Source organism: Diorhabda carinulata, chromosome 11, assembly GCF_026250575.1.
Source record: "Diorhabda carinulata isolate Delta chromosome 11, icDioCari1.1, whole genome shotgun sequence".
Classification (NCBI taxonomy): domain Eukaryota; kingdom Metazoa; phylum Arthropoda; class Insecta; order Coleoptera; family Chrysomelidae; genus Diorhabda; species Diorhabda carinulata.
Genome location: NC_079470.1, coordinates 11,688,283 through 11,707,014, shown reverse-complemented (window position 1 = coordinate 11,707,014; position 18,732 = coordinate 11,688,283). Strand labels below are relative to the sequence as shown.

The 18,732-nt window shown below is 34.7% G+C and overlaps 1 protein-coding gene across 5 annotated transcripts in view; it reads right to left on the bottom strand.

Moving 5' to 3' along the window:
• Positions 1–18,732, bottom strand: part of LOC130899657 (autism susceptibility gene 2 protein-like) — a 205,264-nt gene that overhangs the window by 134,872 nt on the left and 51,660 nt on the right. The gene's annotated exons all lie outside the window — the stretch shown is intronic.

Here is an 18,732-nt window from a genome sequence, read left to right as displayed (position 1 = left end):
CAGCGGTTCTTCTGAGAATATCGCTGCCGTAGCCAAAGCGGAACTTTGACCAGAACTCGTTGTGCCCTTCGTACTTCGGTATTAAGTATTATTTCTTCAACTTTTCCTATTCCTCAGACCTCTTCATCAGATTGAATTGCTCCAAAAATGTTTCTTAATATTTTTTTCTGCCAGTTTATTTTCAATGTCATTTCATAATATTCTGAGTAGATCTGCTGAATGTATCAACCTAAGTAAGAACCTCCACAAACACCTGAAGACGTTAGACCTAGCAGATAATGCGACATGCAGATTTCGTTGCACATAGAACGAAATATCTGTGTGAAAAACTGAGGAACTCCAGAGTTCTACATCTGATAGCGTATGAAATAGAAGACGAAGATCTCTGGATCAGCAGTAACACTGGGTTCTCCAATAAGACAGGGAGACACGATAGACCCAGATGTATATACAATTTTCGTAGTTTGGAGCATTATTGAACATTATTTATACAGTGATGTGGCTAAAAGAAAAACTAATAATTATTTCACTTATCCAGAATTCTAATTGGATAGGCTATGTCGAGCAAACTTTAAGCAGAAAATTAAATTTCCTCAACGATAAACGGTAGTATAGTGGCGGCGGCTATCGCATCATATTGGAGCGGAATCGTTCCGTCTCCTTCATTAACAATTCCGTTCGGACTGAAAATGCAATTTCCAGTTCAGTTTAACTCGATTAGTGAACTTTTCATTAATTATTATATTTCGTTGTACCTCACTCTAGCGATGTAACGAATTTAACAGTTGATGCTTCTCCTACAACATACTGCCTTTTACCTTCTTTTCACCAATTACCGAAAACCATTTAACAAATTAGCATTCCAGAATATTGCTAAAAGAGGATTAATTTGAGAGAAGGATCAGTTGATAAGAGCACAATTGTATCTCTATTTTTACCGGAGCGCGGGGAGAATACAACCCTTATAATCAGTAATTTTGAAGAATAACTATATTTTACATTGAATCCGAGCTATTTTTTTGATAAATTCGAAAAAGAAATACATTTTTACAAAAAAATATTGGTGGTCAATTTATTCACACTATCATTTACTTACTTAATTTATTTATACACTTAAACTAAACACTGTAATAATTAACTTATCACCACTTATATAATTGAATATTCTCTACTTTTATAATTTACTTAAATTCACTATGACTTTTAATTATAAATTAAATACGCACATATTCATAACAGAAAGAAATTTCTATAATTCTAGAAAAAGAACAAACAAACAACTAAATAAGAAGGCCTTTCTAGAAAAAATGTAACCAAAAATAATATCAAAGACGCCGCATTCCGAGAACCAACGCATTCGCCATATTTTCGACTTTCATTATGAGCGGACAGGACCGACTTCACGGCCTAAGTCGTGAACGAGTTCGTAACAATATATAACGAAATATAAATGCTCCATCGCATAGAGATGCGAAAATTTTGCAATAATATGTCGTAAGCAGCTTAAATTATATAAAATTAATCATTCTGAAAGTTGAAAAATAAGTCCTTTCCGATGTTTTCTTCGGTAATTCTATTCATTGGTACAGTTTTTCCCCACGACAATCCTAGACGCATAGGATTCAATCGATTAGACAAAAACAAGGGGGATTTTTAAGGATTTTCGTCACCGTCCTCCGATAATGTCGCTTTTTTCGCGTTGGAGTAGTCGATTCCCGAGCGGTAGGTGCCAGTTTCACGACCCTTTATGAATCCACAATAAATTGCAGGTATGGTCTTTCTCCTTCACCTTACTTGTCGATTCCGTGCTTGAAGGATTTTTCTTTTGCCTCGAAATAGGCTTCAGTTTCATCATTTCAGTTAAATTTCTTACTCACAAGCATGTTTTTGAGTTCAGCGAATAGCTAGTAGTCACTGGGTGCCAGATCTGGACTATACGATAGATAAGAAAGCAATTCGAAGTGTAATTCGTTCAATTTAACCATCGTTAGCATTCAAACGATCCAAGTGTTCGTTATTGATAGACAATATTCAATGCGCATCCCAAAATACTGAAACCATAACTTTCCCAGCGGGTGTTGTGCCTTTGGACGCTGCGGACGTGGTTCACCTGCTGAAGTCCACTCAGATGATAATCGTTTTGATTCCGGATCCATATTTCATCCATTATCACATATCGACGCAAAAAATCTGATTTATTACGTGTAAACATGTCCAAAAACTGCTTTGAATCATCAACACGTTGATATTTCTGATAGACTGTGTGTAAACGCGGTAGCCACTTTAAAAAAAGCTTTCTCATGGTCAAATGCTCATACACCATCAAGAAGCAATGATAAATTAATACACGAAGTTTTGAATCCATTATTTCGAAAATAATAAAAGTAGCTTCATTTAAATGGCTCCCCCTTTTTTTGAAAGTTGGTACTTCATAAACTTCATATGGATTTGACGATGGCAGCGCCATCTCTGTGTCGGTCACGCGACTTATTGAGTGACGTATTAAGAAGTATCTTCACGTTTTTCTAGCAGGCTAAAGCGCGATTGTATCATCAGTTATTTTCTACAATTCCTCGTAGTAGCTTGAAACCGTTCACCAAAATAAACTGAATTTATTAGTTTTATATAACCTAACCTTCCATATTTCTAAATTGAATCTTTCGTTTGTTTTCATGTTATATTAAAGACATGTAAATATTGAAACGCGCTTAATCTCGTTTAATTATCCTCAGTTTAAACATTTATATTAAAATTCGTTCTATATTAATTAACATCCATTATGTATCAATATTTCATATTGAACTATATACCATTATCGAATAAATATCAAATAATGTTATAACGTATAATCAAAAATGTATTTGTATAAAAAATGATGGATGATAAACCTTCTTTTTTTGAAATGCAAACTATTTTGAACAAATAAAAACAAAAACAAATAGAAAAATCGGTTTTTCCTAATTTTCTCGCAAACTGTGAGGTTATGTCGAAAAATATATACAATAGAAGTTTTAGATTTCTTTATTATCAACAACTTTTGTACGAAAAATTTATCTCTAGGATGTCTCGTTTCGCCCCAAATAACGAAAAACGGTTTTCACCCCATTTCACTACTTCTCTTCATCTCAAGTTCGAAAGTTGTTTTTTTATGACCTCAACTCTACATTCGAGTCGCCCGTTGCATGCTACTAATTTTTTCATATCAAAAAGTTAACGATCCCAACGTACATCGTATTCTATGGTTCTAAATCCAACGTTCAAGTTCTTTAAAACCTTGGTAAAACCATTTTTGGGCTTAGATGCAAAATATTGTCGCACTGCATTTTCAAAATCCTCTTTAAAATCAACATTGTTCCCGCGCGAGAATAGACTCAAGTTTTTCGATCGTATTCCATGTAACTTTTGCAGTACGAGTATGTGGTTTAGCATTGACTTTTTGTAAGAGAACCCTCATTGATAGCTCGACCATATGGAATGATTTGGTAGCATGTCAATCCTTCATAATTCCACCAAACATACCAGATTTTCCGCTCGATTCGGCCTTTCCTTGCGACGTTCTTTGTCTAATTACTGATTTTTCATGTTCGGGTTGGTTGGGTTTCTTATCGTAAGTAACAACGCATCTGATGAAACCTCAGCAGTATTCCACAACTTTTATAGATCCTATCTTATAATTTCAAAGGTTGATGTATGGTATCTTTAGAAGGTCCAAGGGAGTTGGAGGTCCTGTGCGCGAAGGATCTTTAAGGGTGAAATTTCCACTATTACAACGATTAAATCAATGCTGCGCGGTTTGCTGATTAACTGTATCTTCCTCGTCAATTTTACATATCCTCTCTGCCACGGCTGGATTCCAATAATGTCTTAACAATACAGGAATGTCTTATTTAACGCACTCCATATTTTGGTTTTGGATTCCCACATCCAGAATTTCCGACTTTATGTTTTCGGTATTGTTTGTATGTCTCATATATTTATTTTTATCTCCATTTATATTCAGTATCATGTTTTATCTCTTCACTAATTTTTCTACTATCGTTCTTAGATCTTTTTATTTCTATCTGCAACAACCCCATCGTTTGCAATCGCTAAGAACTACTGATAACATTTTTTGTATGCCTAAATGTAATGGCTGTTAGTTTGCATCGATTCTTAAGTAATGTACGAATTTATACTTTTATTTCATTCTATCTACTGCAGTCTTGTCAATGATACGGCCCGCGGGCCGTTACCAACCCCTGGACCGTATCAATAAGGCCCGCGATCGCAATGTATCACAGAAAGAAGAATCATGTTTTCTGGAGTTTTTTGTCTTCATCGATTCCCCTGCGGATGTTTTAAATACTCGTACTCTCAAGTCTACGGATATTTATAAGTAATTTCAAGGACAGCGCGTGCCTAGACAAGCGAGAGAATAAGACAGTTTCGCCATCTCTTAGCAATAAGCAGAAATATCCTATTATTTTTGTCGAAAACGATAGAATCTTCCTCGCGCTTCGACTCTAGACTAGAACCTTCCTTAACCATTCAAAACGAATGCGTCGGCGCGACGTGAGTCAGTTGAGTCGAGTAATCGAAGCGATACGGTTGTAGAAGGATTTTAATTGTATTGTGTCTTGCGCGTGCGATATCCATAATTGTTACGATTTTGGCATAATGTCACAAAAACGTAAAGTTGAAAGCGAATGTAGGGTTTTTCAGTCTAAATGGAAAGGTAAACCACTGTGTTTGATTTGTAATCGAACAGTTGCTGTTTATAAGGAGTTTAATTTGAAGAGACACTATGATACGAATCATAAATCAAAATTCGATTGTTAAAATCTAAACTTCAAGGTCAATAATCGATGTTTATTAAATCTAGAGATGCCCTCTGAAATAAAATTTTATTATTGCATTAGAAATCGCGAAAAGATCAAAACCTTTCATTGATGGTGATTTTATTAAAGACTGTATGTTGAAAGTTGCCGATTGATTGGAATATACTTAGCACCACAACTACGGATTGCGCTCCTGCCATGACTGGCAAATAAAATGTTTTAATAATTCAGTTCATTCAAATTCAAATTCAAAATTTAATAAATGGCCCTCTGCAAAATTGAGTTTGACCGTTCTGATCTACTGTATCTTAAGCTGATCTAAAGTGAATATAGAGCACAGTTTTTATTATTCATAATTCAGAGTAATGTTAATTAATATAATTACATCAATAATATTATTTGATGCGTGATTTTAGAAAACCTCAATGTCCTAAAGTAATTACCGATTTAGTATCGAACTTTTTTTTATTATGGTTCAATATTGTATATGATTTATGAAGCTGTTCATCTGGAATTATTACAGATTGACGCCAGTTGATTTTTATGTAACGGTACAATTACTGCATTATTCCAGCTTTGATATATGTCTGTAACTTCTTTCCACATCCCATTTTCTCAATTCCTTTTCGCCTGTGCGTTTACCATTTTTCATATTCAATTTTAACTTCTTATATTATTGTTCCGTGGACTCTTCCACCTTTTTAATTTTCTATTGTCAATTATTTTTTCATATCCAGTATATTCCGACAATTATTATCATGAAATATGGAAATAGTTTTTATTATTTTCCATATAATTTTGAACTTCGTCTTCAGTCCATCTAGTACGGCCACATTTGAATTTTACAGCAATTTCCGTAGACTGTGTTAAATTGTTTCGCCCCTTCTCGTATTTTTATAGAAAATTTGCATTTTCCATCATAATTTTATCATTTTATATCGTTCCAGGAATATACATCCTTATTTATTTTCAATTTATCCAGGTATTTCCACCTCCCACCTGGCTATCAATTCCAAGACGAAGACGTTTTCTTGAAATTGAAAATGCATCTTCTTTATTTTCTTTATCAAATTGATTCTGTGAAATTTTCCATTTTTCTAATTTGATGTTCTTATGTTGATCCAAATTACAATTTTTACGACCAAAATATCATTTCTGGTTATTCTCATGTACCTTAATCGTCATTTTTTTTTTGTAACGGCTTTCGACGGGAATCTTTCACACAAAGCACCCCATAAACATTTTATATCGTCACTAAACGTAAAGGGGTCCGAGTGAGTCTTGTTACATTGAGACTTTACGATCCTTTTTTCGGGAGGGACCTCAAAAGCCGCTCGTAAACCGTTCTTAATAAACTCCAAGATCTCCTTATTTAGTCGATTTCGTCAGTTTTTCGTTTATATTCCACCCAAATGATTCGTACAATTCCCGAGTACTAGTAAAATACGTGGAAATGGAAATAATCTAGAGACGTCACTATTACACTACCGGTCAAAAGTTTTTGCCCGCCCTATATCTTCGATCGATTTTGATTTTATTATTTCGGTGCACAATTTGGGCACTCTCTGTAACATTTCAGACAAATAGTCTTCGCCTGTTGGTTTTTCAGGATATTCCAAGGATGGGAAGTGGAAGTAGGACACTGCTTTCTGATTTCCCTGTCCAAATTGCCCCACAAATCGGGTTGAAATTGAAAGACTGTGTCTAAAGTTATTGTCTATTTTTTTTCCTTCATATCTTGGGTTCCATTCCAAAATTCTCTAAATTGATTGATCTGAGCAGCTATCTCTGAGTCTGTGAGTCGTCGATCACGTTTACCGATGAATGCAATACGTTTATTTTCAGCGGTTGTGGTTTTTCGAGGCCGTCCTGAACGTTTTCTATCACCAAAGCTCCGTGTATAAATCACAGCACATACTTGAGTATCATAAGGCTAACTTGGACTAAACTACAATCATAAACACCAAAGATAGAAAATACAGAACAAATTAGCCAGTACTTTTAAGTTTTAACTTGTTATATTGAAATCTGCTCTGGACACCTTAAGGGGTGAATCTTTTGAATCTACGTCAGATAATAGTTTTTGGTCAATTGATTGGGGTTACCGTGACATCTTTCATTGGTAACTTTTCTTCTCTAACCTAGAGCACTTGAAGATCCCTAAACACAGCTGGATTTCATATGTCCAAATAGATTTAAGTATTGTATTGAACACCAATAACTTATTCTCGATAGATAGTTGTGATTTTTTGCCAATTATCCAATGTAATTATCAAAGTTTTAGTGAAGAGGTATTTCCTCCAAAACAAGTCCGAATGGATTCCAAGATATTTGACTTCCTCCCTTTGTGGAATTTCATGTTTGTTTAGGAGGGACAGTTTTCTCGTCTGTTTGTGATGGATTTAGGTCGGTGTAGAGCTAGTAAAGAAGTGTCATCGCCATATTTTGCATACTCTAATATGGGTAAATCGGCTGAATATAGAAGATATAGTAGCAGACCCAAAGCGCTATCTTGGGGAACACCCGCGTTTATCAGTTTTGGTACTTGGCCATGAAATATCGATCTTCAAGATAGAATTTAAGAATTTTCTGATTTTGTAAAGTAGTCTCAAGTGTCGAAACTTTTGATTTACTTCGAAGAATATCCTGGCGCAATACTTTATCTTCCAGATGTAGCATGTTCCTCTCGAAATCCAAATTGATGTTTCGGAATAATGTGGTACTAGGTATTATCCTGGTTTTTAATAGCCTCTTCAACAGTTTAGCCAGTATTGGAAGAAAACTGATTGAGCTATAGGAAGTAACTTCTTCAGCCGGTTTTCCAGGTTTCGGTATGAGAACTATTTCAGCTTATATCCATTAAATTGGAGAATAACCAGTTCTGCGGTATTGCATTATAAATGAATGTTATTATTTTAATGACTTTTTAGATAGTTCAGATAGATTGTTGTAGTAGTTTGGTTGTTATCTTCTGGTCAATATTTAAGAGAAATTTGTTATTATTTTGAAATTTAATGAATGGATTATGGGATGGGTAGAAACTGTTGACCTATAGTGTATAATTAAGTAGAAAACTTATAAGAACAAATTCTTCTAAACCTGAAAGAATAATAACGAAAATCAAATTCTAGAGTAAAACCCGCCGGCACGATTTCAACCAAATCAAAACCAGAAAGACAAAAAGACACCATCTCAAACATAGTACGTTCCCAAAGGGAAAAAATCGTAGGTATAGGTATATAATCTCGTTTTCTTTTTTTTTTTTGCTCGTCGCCAATAGCTTATAATAAAATTTGACGATGTCTCCCCGGGAGTTTATTCACGAACCTCTGGAGAGTTCTACAGCAACTATCCGGAGAGCGCCATGGAATTCTTCCAATGATATCTCGATTTCCGTCCCGAGACGATATTGACGCAGAGTTGGTTCACAATTTTGTTGATGTAAAAAATGTTTTCAAGGAAATTTCGGTCATCTGGAACTTGAAAACATGTCACATTTAGATGAGATTTGTATTTGTGATTTAATTAATTTGAAATTTTTTATTTTTATGACACAAATAAAGGTCTAGAGTAGCCTACTATACTGATTTTGAATTTTTTTATATACATCGAGAAAAATGTAATATTTCATACACAATCTTTGAAGTTTAGACGCAAAGAAGATGCCGCCTTGGCTTGGCTTACACTTTAACAACAATACGTGTGGATTCTTTCATATATATCGAAGGAAACGATTATAAATGCATCAACTTAATCCAGCAGAAACGAATATACTTCGGGCAAAATAACCATAATATATAAATGGATGTTGAGTTGAAAAAATATTATTTTATCCCCTTTACATATCAAAATGTATATTTCCGAAAAAAAGACTAGAGATTATAGTTTGCAAAAAAAAACGCTTTTATTCACTGAGTAGGACTTTCCTCCATTCGCCCATTTTCTTAACTGGCTCAAAATTTTAATTATTTTTCACATTTTAGTAATTCTAACTCTAAAAGCGTATTTTTCAGTGTTTAATTGTATGCATTTTTGTCAAATCTGCTATTTTTAACCCGACTTCAATATGTACAGATGTGTTGATGGTTGCATATCGATTTTGTAAGTCTGGGACTGCGCGCTTACGTACTTCGTTCACTAGCTCTATCTTTCATTCCCATGTAAAAGAAACAAGAAGAAATTTTTGAATCCTGGCGAATATTATCCCACCAATCCGATTTATTACGTGTAAACATGGTTAAACTGAATCTGGATCATTAGCACGATGTTGTTCAAATGTTCATGCATAATTGTAAGCATACTCCCTTCTGATATCTTCACGGCATTAGCTGTTTCGCTTAATTTCAATTTACGTTTAGAAATAACCATTTTGTAGACTCAATTGGACGACCAGTACGTTCACCATCATCTATTTAAATTCAGCAAATTACTCTTCGATTGAACCGAGTCTTGGTAATACGCCATTGCAGAGCTTGTTTTGAAAATAACCAAAGTAGCTTCACTTGAATGTCTGTCACTTTTTTCTGACTAATACATAGTTTTTTGAAAGTTCATAAACGTCATATGGATTCGACAATGCAGCGCCATCTGTGCGTCAGTCACACAACTTATAGAGTGTTGTTGAATGTTTTATCTTGATCGTATTTCCGTAATTATCAAGATATTGGGTTAAAATGTCAATTTTTACCTCTAGTTTTAAAATGATTTTCGATCGAAAGCGACGATTCTGTTATCTTGATAATACGCTCTATAATAAACCAACGAAACCGGATTGAGCCGGCACTGAATCAAGAAAAACTCCGGATTCGTTTCGCGAATGACAACAATGCGAAACGAGAGAAAGATATATAGAGTAAGAGAGAAGAGAACAGTGATAGAATAAAGTCGAGATTTGTCGTCATCGATGAGAGAAACCATATTCAAGACAACTTTTCGAGTGTTAGAGTTCGAGTGGCTCTATTTAACCGGATTCAAACGGGAAAGTATTAAGGAAATCGATTATTATTCAACATAATCGGTGAAGATTTGTTGAATGTTTTTATTGGAAATATTGAAAGTTGTAAAGCAATACTAATCAAAGTATGGAAACTGCAAATAAACGGTTACTATTTGATTCTGGTTTCCTTCTCATTGAACTTTACTTAATATCAAAAGGGTAAGGAATACAAAAGTTTTCTTAATCTATCAGCGTCGAAAATGAATAAAATCAATTAAAACGCACTTCAAAATCTTGTATTGTTTGGTACTATTATTGTGAATTTATAATTTTCATTCAAATCACACAGTTTCAACCATAAAAAGCGAAGTCTCCCCTAATCCGCTTAATCCAATTACCACTACACCCCCGTAAAGCAGTTCTTTAGGAAAAAAAAAAAAGAGAAAGCAGTCAGCTTCGGTGTACATCGTTTGCACTCTTCCCGACAAAAAAAAAGAAAGGAAAAGCATTAAACGTTCCACTGAGTCGATAGCCACGTAATTCCAATAAATTTTATTGGTAGGAAAACGTGCTCTGGAAATTTACTTCTACGACGCGACTAGGATACGAAAACTGGTAAAGGACGAGACCCTTTTCTAAAACTTCCTAAACGACTACACGAACAACTCTGTTCAGGATTCAAGTCTTGAATAAACCGTTTTTTTTTTCGCATTATACTAGCTCGACGCGCCCACCTAAGCTCACTGAGGGAAATCTCATCAGGACCAGTTTAATCTATACATCGCTATAAACAAAGAATAACACTCATAATTATACTGAAGAACCACTGCTGAAGAAATTACCTACGATATCAGATAATTTATTAGAAACGAATTCATCGACAACATGATCCCTTTTGACTGAAACCTCCAACAGCATCCTAGTCACATTCAACCGATCAATATTGCGTCCTTTTTACGTTTTCGACATCGAGGAAGATGTTTTACACTCGAGAAAGTCGAGTGGTGCCTAACGTGCGGAGATGCGGGTGGATATTGAACTTGAACTTCTGCATATTGTAGTGTTCCAAGAAAAACGTGCCTTGGTGGCAAACTCCACAGGCTTCCGGTAAATTAATCTTCGCAGCGTCTTCAGGAGAACTCAATGTTCATAAGCCACGTCTGCGAGTCGAGTAGGATTTGCAGTCCAATTTTGGATCGCCTACAAGTCGAACTGCTTTCTTCTATGTTGAGTAGAGCATCTTCAGAGTGTGCTTGGGAACCGAGCTCTAAATCTGTCTTCTAATGAGTCTTCGCTGCATTAAGCTCAAACAGGGTATCTATGGCAAGCTAAAAACTGAATCATAATCAGATGTATGGATGGTCGCTTTGTGTTAACACATTTTCGAAGTACTTAATGTGAAACGAACTCTATCTGGACCCCCTCGCTGTCAAAGCCGTCAAATCTGCATTGATTTCACTTTCTTTTTTGGGTTTTGTATCATTGAGTGATAACCACGGTTGAATCTGGTGCTTTTCAAAGCCAATAATCAAAAGGTTCTGCAGATAGTGTTAGTTTTCATATATCCTATGCCTAAATTTACATTTGTATTCATTCTGTATATTCAAACATTTCACTGAAATGGTAATAAATTCCTGTATATAAAAATGGCCCTTCGAGCCGTATATTTATTATTTTCCTCGCGCATTCAAAATAAACAATCTCGAACGATTTTCTCATTATTTTATAGTTTTTTTCAGTGTACACTCAGTAGTGAATTCCTATTAGATATCAGCCAGTTTTCTTCTTATATTTTCCGCCGGGTTTGCTCTACATACTTTACGTCTCTGTTTCTTTATTTTCTCAAGTCTAGTAAGACGAGACGTGGAGAAGTTTTCGTTTTATAACCTGGAGGTGACGTAAAATACAATGTATTGAATCGTACATGGGCGTACTAAAGTCCAAGAAATCTTTCGAAACACTACATTTTATTGTAGAGAGAGAATCAGTAGTGGCTAGAGGACGCAAACACAGGGTCCGTCTTATGCCTTATCACTATTCAACATAAGGAAATCACCAAAAGGTGGCAGAATACCATAATAATAAACTAGAACAACAAGAACTACAACTAGAATGCAGGAAGAATACCTTATGAGATATGAATAGAATAGAATAGCATCGAGCGTATTCAGGAAGTCAGGAAATAGACTGAAGTCGGAAAATGATTCGAAAAATTATGATTGAATACGTTTAGGTTAACAGTAAGATGAAAATAGTGAGATTCAGTACGTAACGAGCAACTACAGATGGAGAAGATAAAAAACAAATGTTGAAATACTAGAAGATGACCTGAAAGAATGTTTCGAAAATAATAAAAGAGAAATGCAACAAATATACAGAACAGAGCATCTGACATGTGATGAAGATTGAGCGGGACAGGTGGTCGAAAAAACCATTGATGTTACAACAGCAGAATAGAAGACGAGGAAAACCTTCAAGGACCTGGAAGGACGGAATTGAACAAAACATGAAAACCAAATCTACCCAGGAGACAATTCTACTAAATTAATTTTCTCAAGCTAGTGTTATTCCCTCTTTGAGCCGAACTAAGGGCTAGCCAATCCAATATGTCGATTCCGAAATACTTAAACCGTTGTTTAGTAGAATGTAAAGTTTGAATAAGAGCTTTATCCCACCGAAAAGTTATTTGCTCTTCTTCCAACATTATAACAAATGGCAATAGAAACCCTCCAAAATATAACCATATTCGATTTTTTATTCCCCCTTTTCATTAAAAGCAGCCACCACCATGACTTCACAACTCCAATTCGACCTTTTTGACAATTGTTTCGTCTTTTCGTGCCAGTAATAATTTGAACCATGTGAGCCATCAGTGTTGAATGTTATTTCATCGCTAAAAAAAACTTCTGGCTATTTTAAATATGGTTTTCGATCATCACTGCTAATAGATTTATGATCCCGTTAATATTTGACCAACCTAGCATCACAACCTTAATTAAATCGCCATTTAATCTTGGCGAAGAATGCTCCTGTTTTTGAGATGTACCTCAAAACTTCACGTTTCACTCGTTAAGACAATGTTGGAGGTTTTGCACTTCTTTTATTTTCCCGTAATCGTCTACCCCTGGATTTATCACTCCTGAGGAGTGGTTCATGTCACGAACAACTTGTTTTTGGTATAACCGCCGTCTTCTTCAAGATTTGTGATCCCATTAGCACATGACCAAGCTAGCATCACAACCTAGATTAAATCTCCTCTCAATATATACTGAGAATTCTCCTGTTTTTGAGATGTCCCTAGTTTTTCTCGTTGAGACAATGTTGAAGATTTTGCAATTTTCTTATTTTCCAGCAATCGTCTGCCCCGGAATTTTTTTATCACTTCTGAGGGGTGGTTTGGATCACGAGCAATTTGTTTGTGGTTCAATCCCCGTCTCCTTAAGTAGATAATTTTTTTGCTGCTGACTTTTGGTGAGTTGAGTTCCGCGCCATAATACAATAGATAGTAAACATCAAGTATGTTTATTCATAGGTCAAACATGGTTTAGTTTAAAGCTTCTTGCCAGTCTAATAACATGAAGGTATATCTTGAAACATTATCGTGCAATTAATTAATTTTTCAATTCCATAAATACTCCGATTTTGTTAAGTCGATTATATTTTTTTAGTACATAGAAAAAAGGACAGTTTGTATTAATACCTATTATCAAATTTATGGGAAGATGTTGAAAGTAAATTTATTAGCGCGCCCATGAGTACGGCATTGAATCATATACCCTTAGTTCTGAGAATGCTATATAGCGTCGTAGAAAGCAGCTATAACTTTAGCGCAGCATAAGTTCGTGTGATGTCTGCATGTCGTTTATGATATTTTACTTCGGCTATTTCAAAATTTAACGTAGGACAAAAGGAAATCGCAGAGTGGGAAACAAATGTGTATTGCCGAAGAGATTACGTACACAAAATGTATTGGTTTTTGTCGAGAAAAGATTTTTATTTTTTCGAAAGGTTAGAGGATTTTATCACAAATGAGAAATTTTTTTTCAAGGTGAAATCGTAATGTGACGAAAATAGTTCTATTTCTGTATTTTATGCTAGGTATGGATCGTTTTAAATCTCGCGCACATACCTTCCAAAATCTGTCATCTGTCATCTGCCATCAGTCAGTAAATACTAAAACTAGGATCAATAAACTTTGACATACATTCGCACTAGTTTTCGAAGTATTTTTTCCATTCCGACAGCGGGAATAAGAACAAATCATTGTGATGATCCATCAATTCGATGTTTTGACTGCGATTGGTTTCCTTGATCCAAACAAATGCTGGTATACCATTCAGAATTGACCGTTCTCTAATGGAACCATGTCTACATGTCCAGTTATTTCGAAAAAACAGACGACCATCTGCTTTGAAGTGCTATGTGCGCGTGGTGAAACACCAATACAGACGATTGTCGTTTAGTTTGCATAGATCCGTTATTTCCAGCATTTCTTTGCACCAATTTTTTTTCCAGCGAGAAAAAAATCTTTTCGACATCTCAATGTTTATGAATATATTGAATATAAGCGAATGGAACTAATGTCCAGGTATGTTTCAATCTAACTGTATGTTACTTGAGGATCTTGCAATATCAGTTTAAGCAAAGGGTCGATAACAGCCGATTTTGAACGACCTTCACGAATTTCAGCCTGTAGCGAAGTGTGACCACGATTGAATCCGGAAAATCAGAGAAACACGGTAGCTCCAGTTGGTGCTTCAACACCAAAAGTCCAAGCGAGTTGATCTGCACATTGCTGTTGGTTTAATCCACGTCCAAAGTCATAGAAAATTTCTCGATTTGATTGTCAAACTTCATGATGGCAATGTCAGATTTGATATATTCAGATCAGTGTTGCCATATCTCAAAACTTTTCGTATATAAATCCGTTCTTATACCAATCAACGGTCAGATTAAAAACCCTTTATAATCATAATCAACAATATACTTCACTACTTCTTTCAAACACCTCGTAGTTTTAACATTAATCTACCAATACGGTTTTTTCTCGGTAAACGCCCTCGACCCAGCAGACATTGTTATCGGCAGATATCTCCGCTTGAAAAATGATATTTGCCTCCGGCGCGGCGTTTGCGGTCCGTTTTACATACCATGATGACAGATACATAAAGTACTTGTCACATTACGCGGTGATTTCCCCTTTTCATCGCTCACAATCTCGTTTCCGGTAGTGACTTTGCGGCGTGTCTCCCCGTTTCGACGGAACATTATGTTTTGTCGTTTCAATGCCGACGCGTCGTCGGCGTCGGAATCGGTGTAGTACGTGAGTAGGATGCGTAGATTTTGAGAGAAGCGGACGGATATAACAGAATCTGTCCGGATTTAATGATGAGAAAATTACATTTTTTTTAGAGTGCTTTAAAAAAAGAGTCCACACTTTTTTTATACCTGCTATAAATTGATTTGTACTGTATCTATTTCAACTATTATATATAATACGAGGTTGGTTCAAATAAAAACCGGAATTTTGTTAAAAAAAATTACTATTTTTTCTATATACATTCTAAACATTCTTGCCACTTCTCAGGTAGTTTTCGAATGCATTTTTATTGAAAATATCATAGCTTGAAGGATTTCAAAAGTCAAGACAAATCGGGATTGTAAGAAGGTTGTTTTCCAGCCCAATTCGCGGAGACGCGTACAAAGTACCAAGCCCGTGGATTTCTGCTCAAAATTCAGAAATCTTCGCACTGATTTGAGTCTGGGAAAGGCACTAATTGTCGAATTGTTTGAGTTTTACATTATCCAAAAAACGTTTGACCTTTTTTTTTAATTTAAATCAACATTTATTTGAGTAGAATGTGTTTTCTTTTTTTGTCACGGCAATTTCAAAATTGTGAAACTTTATGGTCTACCCATTACCATCATCATTATCCAATAATAATGATCAACGGAATTGCTTTCAATGTCTTAGTCCTGAAATTTCGTATGTTTCTCAATATAACTGGAATGACATCATTTAATCCTTTTGTAATTGGTTAGGTTATAACCTAAGATAACGTAAGATGCGAAACTATTAACCATATAAAAAAATCTACTGATTACCCGCATCACGATATTTTTCGAAACCGTTAAGATTTCGAGCGCCCGCAATTTTTTCTTGTTTAATGAAATCAACTTCGCGATGATTATCTATAAAAATTACATAATAACAAAGCTGTAAAATAGATTGATTAATTTTTATTCTTTGATTAAAATGATGAAAACCTTTAACGCTTTTTCATGGCGAAACCAGATTTTTTTCTATCAAAAAATATTAACGAACTATTGTGGATACTTAATTGTCTGTAGATATTTGTTTTTGACGCAAATATAAAGAGTTAGGCCCATTTCGCACCATCCAGTCTAGTTCTTTCGCGTCTAGTCAAGTCTCGCTTAGTGTGGAACCAGATTTACTACATTCTCTTTGTTTTAATAGTAATATTTCCAATTCAAAACCGTCCGACTTGACTGGACGCGAATGGACTAGACTGGCTTGGTGCGAAATGGGCCTTATTGTACAAAGAGTCTGCATCAACGTTTACCGTAAAATTTTGGGCACCTAGGAATCTCCGTTGGATGCAGGAGATCCAATATTAGGGTCGTAGATCTCATTTTTTTAATGAGGCAGTTAAAAGTAATTTATATTTTTTGAAAAACTTCTTTTAGAAGACATACACTTAGTCATTCGTCGTGGAAGTTTATTTATTTGGTCACCCAGATCTCCTGACTTAACTTGCTTAGATTTTTATTTGTGGGGCCGAATATAAAATGTCGTTTACATCAATAAACCCACGACAAGATATGATATTGAAAGAATACAGGCAATACGAAGTATTTAAATGGCAGAAATTGAAACTACCTATCAGCGACTGATTTTATGTATAGAAAATGATGGACGAAATATTCACATACATACAAAAGCTGTTTCAAACAACATAAGAATCAGTTAAGCAGAACCGGACTTGCAGGGATTGTTTCATAACAAAGTTCCCACTCTCTCCCATCTCTCGTTATAAGACAAAAACTTTTAAAATGAAAACTGCCCAGAATTTGTTGAGAAATTCAATTATAGTTTATAAAGCACCTCTCCATTGAGTAAATTTTGGAAAATTTTACTTTTTTACTATCATATTTTGAAATATTCCTTCTAGTAGCGGATTTAAAATTCTGAAAATAATTTCCGCGTGCTTCTCGAGGCCACTTTTAGATTTCATCCCTGAAGCTGTAATATAAACACGGTATACAATTATCTAAAATTTTCCAAAATAAGTGTACATTGTTTAGACAGGAGAAAGCCGTGTATTAATAATAATGAACCAGATTAAATACTACAGATGCGTCAATAAGTAACTGATTTTAAGGGGGCGGCATAGCAAAGCGCACATCTACAGCTGTGGAATTTAATTTCACGACCGGATAGTGAGGCAATGCTGAATAAGTTTTAATGGGGAATCGATTTCTGTATCCAAATTTTAATTTTTACGTTTAGGGTATGCCAGAAGCCAATTTTTTAATTGGAACACTATTATTTGATGTTTTAAATTGATTCCACGCCCTATTTTCGGCAACTTTTACTTATAAAAATGTTACGAGGTTTTTTCGGCAAACCAAACCCCCCTTTTTCTTACAAGGGGATTAGATCCTATTTAATTCACACTTAATTTTTTGCTCACAAAGAAATCTTTTAGTTTGTTCTGAAAACTAATTAAGAATCCATAATAATACGTTCATAAAGCATGAATGTACATTTAAAACAAAGAAACTGGAATTCATGGGAATTCATTTGCAAAAAAAAGTAGGAGCTAGAAGGAGAAAAAATTTTTTCTTGTAAACTGGACGAAATCGTAGGTAATTATTAATAGAAAGTAAACTATAATCCTTCTAGTTAATTTCAGTGGAGGTAGATTTCTGAGCGATTTTTAACAATTTTCGTTATGAATATTTTTATGTTTTTCATTAAAAAAAGTTCAAGCTACATAAACTTTAATTATGGTAATAAAGATGATAATTTTTCATCAAAATAGTTGTTACAAATTATAAATTTCACTTTCGAAATGCCATTTAAAAAAAATTTAAATTCATGAAATATAATCTTTTTTAGATTTCAATTTTTGAAGCCGTCTGTATTTTTCTAGATTTAATTTTTTTTAAAAAAAGAACATTTTCCATGGACGGAACATTTCAGATACGGGTCCTATGTCCATAGAATGCATTCGTTCGCCCCAAAGTGCAGAGACGTTTCGAAAAAAAATCAAAACAGTGATAAACCTCTGGGTATATAATCTGGGATAATAGTGACAGCAACGTCACTGATGAAATAAATCGTTTCAGTCTGTTACTGATACTAAAACAGAACAACATTCATCCTGATAAAGTTTTTCGTCTCCTATAAACCGAATCACGACCCTCAAAATATACAGACGACTGAACAACAATGTTACGATATATATATGCTGAACAGTAATTTTTCCTCTCGCGAGTATTACGAAAACAAAACACAGTCAGTCGTTTATTCTAAACGCCATCGCATTGCTTCAATATTCGCGCTCAATGTACTGGAAGAAATTCTCACATTTGATCTATGTAAAAGAAATATTCTTGTAGTTTTTGGTATATTAGTCCAGTCATTATAGGGATTCACTTCGGAAAATCGACAAATCCAGTATATTACCACGTAAAAACTTGTATTTTGGCATCCTTTTCTCAAAATTGACATATAATTGGATTGTCGCAAGTTTTGAAGACAAATGTCACAAAAATCGATATTTTTTACATTTTTTGCAAATATCTCGTTTTCTATTGGTTTTACGCTATTTGTATTCATTATCAATATTGTAAAGAATTCAATTCTCTACAACTTTTGTATTTAACATTTTTTTATACCTTGAACTATTTTCGAGATAGAGGGAGTAGAGCGGGCGGTCAGAGAATTATCTG